Source organism: Macaca mulatta, chromosome 20 (assembly GCF_049350105.2).
Source record: "Macaca mulatta isolate MMU2019108-1 chromosome 20, T2T-MMU8v2.0, whole genome shotgun sequence".
NCBI classification, from domain to species: domain Eukaryota; kingdom Metazoa; phylum Chordata; class Mammalia; order Primates; family Cercopithecidae; genus Macaca; species Macaca mulatta.
This window is the reverse complement of record NC_133425.1, coordinates 41770925-41775164: the sequence shown is the minus strand read 5'-3', so window position 1 is coordinate 41775164 and position 4240 is coordinate 41770925. Positions and strand designations below refer to the sequence as shown.

Genomic DNA, 4240 nt, shown 5'->3' with positions numbered 1-4240 from the left:
CATGCTTCCACTCAAATGGAGTGGGCAAGTTCCAAAGACCGGTCTTACCAAGTTTCAGATGTCCAGACTTAAAATGCCAGTTCCTTCCTGGTGTTCAGCCACTGTGTTGATCCTCCACTGGGGCCTGCTGTGCACTGCTCTGAAGAGGCGTTCCACTGGGGCAATTGCCTACATGGGAGCGCTCTCACGATCTGTGTTGTTCAAGCTGGCTGGAGTCCCCCGCAGGGATGCTCCACAGGGCAGGCCTAAGCCACCTAAGGGGCTGCCTCGACCATCCGTCCGTTAATCACCTCGCTTCCCAGTCAGGGAACCAAGAAATGTAGCAGGATGAGCTGCAGACAAAACTCCTCAGACACTGGATTAAAGAAGGAAGAGGTTTTTATTTGGCGGGGAGCATTGGCAGACTTGCATCTTAAGAGCCAAGCTCCCCAAAAAAGAAATTCCTAGCCCTTTTAAGGGCTTACAACTCTAAGGGTTCCATGTGAAAAGGTCATGATAGATCAAGTAAGTGTGAGGAATGTGACTGGGGGCTACATACATCAGCTAACAGAACAAAAAGTTTTACAGTGCTTTCTCATACATTGTCTGGAATTTACAGATAACACCAGTAGTTTTGGTTAGGGGTTAATATTTATTATTATTATTATTATTATTATTATTATTATTGTTATTTTACCACCAGGGCCAGGTGGTGGCGCCAAGGTCATCTAGCTATTTATCTTACTTCTGTTTCTTTCCAACTTTTTGCTTTCTCCCTTTTCTCCTGTTTTATAAACTAGGGAAAAGGGGAGGTGAAGGAGAAGTTGTAAAGGACAACAGGAGAAGTGTTAGTCATTCTGATCTCGAACTCCTGACTTCAAGTGATCTGCCTGCCTTGGCCTTTCAAAGTGCTGGGATTACAGGCATGAGCCACTGCCTGGCCAATATATTCTAACCAACCACAGGAAACAGTCTGGTATCAGGAAAGCAACAAGGATTACACATATTATTTAATAAACCAGCAAACAAAGGTTTAAAACAGTTCTGAAAATGAAGTTAGCTGTCTTGAGTCAAAGGAATAAAAAAAAAAAAAGAGTCAGTTTTGACCACTTATAATCTCTGACCTTTGTGGAGCTGGTAAGAATCTGTGTTGTAGTGCAGCTGCATGCAGTACAGTCAGGCAATTTTGTTTTTTTCACTTGGGTTCACATTGCAAATTGACTGCTGTGAGAAAAGGATGGAGGCAAATTTTAGCAGCAACCTCCATCTGACTGCTTGACAGGGGTGATCTGAATTTTAACATTGGACTTCTCAGCACCACCAGTTATTGCTCCAGGACCCATTCACTTTTTTAATATTTTTGAAATGGAGTTTCATTCTGTTGCCCAGGCTGGAGTGCAGTGGCTTGATCTAGGCTCACTGCAACCTCTGCCTCGCAGGTTCCTGCAATTCTCTGGCCTCAGCCTTCTGAATAGCTGGGACTAGAGGTGTGTGGCACCATGCCCAGCTAATTTTTATATTTTTTAGTAGAGATGGGATTTCGCCATATTGGCCAGGCTGGTCTCAAACTCAACGTTGTGATTCACCCACCTCGGCCTCCTAAAGTGCTTGGATTACTGGTTGCGTGAGCCATCACGCCCGGCTGACCCAATCACTTTTTAATCTCAGCTGCCATCATCATGAAAGACTGTTCTACATTCGTTGCATTCTTAGCACTGGTTTCCAAAAATGGAATTCCAAGGAAATCAGCAAATTCCTTTGCTGTTGTCTAGTCTACTACTTTCTTTGTAGCCAGATCACATTTGTTCCCTACCAACAATTTGTTGACATTTTCACTGGCATAACAATCTATTTCCTGCAGCCACTGTTTAATATTATTGAAGGACTCTTGGTCTTTCACATCATATACAACTATGATGCCATGGACTTTTCTGTAATAACTGGAGGTGATTGTTCAAAATCTTTCCTGGAATGCTGTGTCCCATATTTGAAGCATGATTGTTTTCCTGTCCAGCTCTATAGTTCTTATTTTGAAATCCACACCAATTGTGCTGATGTAGCTTTCTGTATATGTATCATCTGCAAACCTAAGGAGGCAAGACTTTCCAATCTCAGAGTCACCAATCAGAAGTAACTTGAATAAATAATCACATTCGGGATTCATGCTGGACATGTCACTGCTGCTGCCATCACTACTGCCACCCGTGTTGCTGCAGCCACTGCCTTGACGCTCCGTGCCACAGGTAATTGAAGGAAAGGAATGAGATAGGCTATTCCCGGATAGCAAACGTCCTCCCCAACTCCATATCCTAGAACATCCCCTAGAACTGCTCCTTTAGATTAGTAAAATCCATGAGCTTATAGACATACACATGTATTTCGCTGGAGAGCTGGTTGTTAAACATTTACTACCACACTACTGCTCAGAGTCTCTCATTCTGTCTCCATAATGGATCACCTGCTATGCTTTAAAGACCTGTTTGCTTGCCTGTATCCCACTCAGGGTTGTTGCTCTCTGTGGGGAGGGTTATCTGTAGCTCGTCTTGTTCACCTATAGAACCCCAATCACTAGCACAGGGACCAGTGCTCAGGAATTATTCAGTGAATCCCCTTTTAATGGATATGCTAATGCAAAAATCTTCCAGGTCCAATGGGAAGGCCCGAGTTCCTGCCCTCTGTCAGTCCGTGAAGCAGAGGTGGCCACTGAACCACGGGGTCCCGTGTGACTTCTCCTAGGGTGGGCAGACAGTACAGTCTTTTTCTTATCCGTACTCCTCTCTTCAGATCCAAGGAATGCCTCAGTGCTGAATGGGGCCCCCTGGCTGTGCTGTCTCACCTGCAACCTGAGGGTTGTGAGCCACCAGGAGTGTGAGAATTTAGGATGCTGAGTACACACAGGTAGTAAAGGTAGATAGGTGGGGATGGGATACAGCCAGGCACAGGGTCAGGCTGCAAGCCTCTTGAGGGCAGGGGGCAGATCTCATTACTATCCTTTCCCCAGCACCTGTCTTGACCATGGCCAACACAGCCCTGCAAGACCAGACCCCCATCCTGATCTGCTCACCTCTTCTGATCTCATCTCCTCTCCCTCCCACCCTTCACTGCTCCAGTTCTCCTGACTCACTGCTGTTCCTGCAGCAGCTCATGCATCCTCCCCTCAGGGTTTTTGCACCACCATTCCCTGTACCTAGGTCCCTCTTCTCTAGAAATTGACATGGCCTGCTATTGAAGTCAGGTCTGTGTCCAAATCCCACCTGCTCAGAGAGGCTGTCACTATCCAGCCTGCCCTGCCTTCCTTATCCTGCTTAACTTTTCCTCATAGCACTTTTTGCCTTCCGGGGGATCAGGCATTTGTTTATTTTCTGTCTCTTCCCATGAAATTGTAAATTCCATTAGAGCAGGATTCTTTCTGTTCTTTTCCTTGCTCTTTCTCCACGATCTGGAACAATTTTGGTGGATGTACTGTCATTGCTTAATGAGTGTCTGCTGACTCACACAGCCTAAGAGTAAGAAGGACGTGTTGTCAGATAAACTCAGTACCATATACAGCTCTCCGGTCTCTGAAATCTAATCTGGTCCCAGTCCGTGTTGTTCCCTGGTTGGTAATCTGAAATCCTATATAGCTTTTCTTACTTCTCTAGAGTTAGCTCCCCAGCCCATTGGAAAGTGTCACCTCTTCTCCAGAGGAGCCTGAAACTCCATAACCATGGCCAGACAGCACACCCAAGTGACACCACCAGGCAAGCCAGCAATCCAGAGCAGCCCCTGAGGCTAGGGATAGACATTGGATGACCACACTCAGCCTGGAGAGGTATTCTATCTGACCTGCAGATGTCTTTATTAGGTTGGTGCAAAAGGAATTGTTGTTTTTGCTATTACAAGTAATTGGCAACCAGGATCGATGGCTCACGCCCTTAATCCCAGCATTTTGGGAGGCGGAGGTGTGTGGATCACCTGAGGTCGGGAGTTCCAGACCAACCTGGGCAACATGGTAAAACGCCATCTCTACTAAAAATACAAAACTTAGCTGCACATGGTGGCACAGGTCTGTAATCGCAGCTACTCGGGAGGCTGAGGCAGGAGAATTGCTTGAACCTGGTAGGTGGAGGTTGCAGTGAGCCGAGATCATGCCACTGAACTCTAGCCTGGGTGACAGAGCGAGACTCCATCTCAAACAAAACAAAACAAAAAAAGTAATTGCCAAAAGACGCAATTACTTTTGTACCAACCTAATATTTTAAAAAGTAAACCAACATTCAGA

At 45.8% G+C, this 4240-nt stretch overlaps 1 pseudogene; it reads right to left on the bottom strand.

Annotated features, from left to right (window-relative positions):
- Positions 1-1229: 1229 nt before the first annotated feature.
- LOC114674476 (ras-related protein Rab-1A-like) lies at positions 1230-2152 on the bottom strand (annotated as a pseudogene).
- Positions 2153-4240: the final 2088 nt, after the last annotated feature.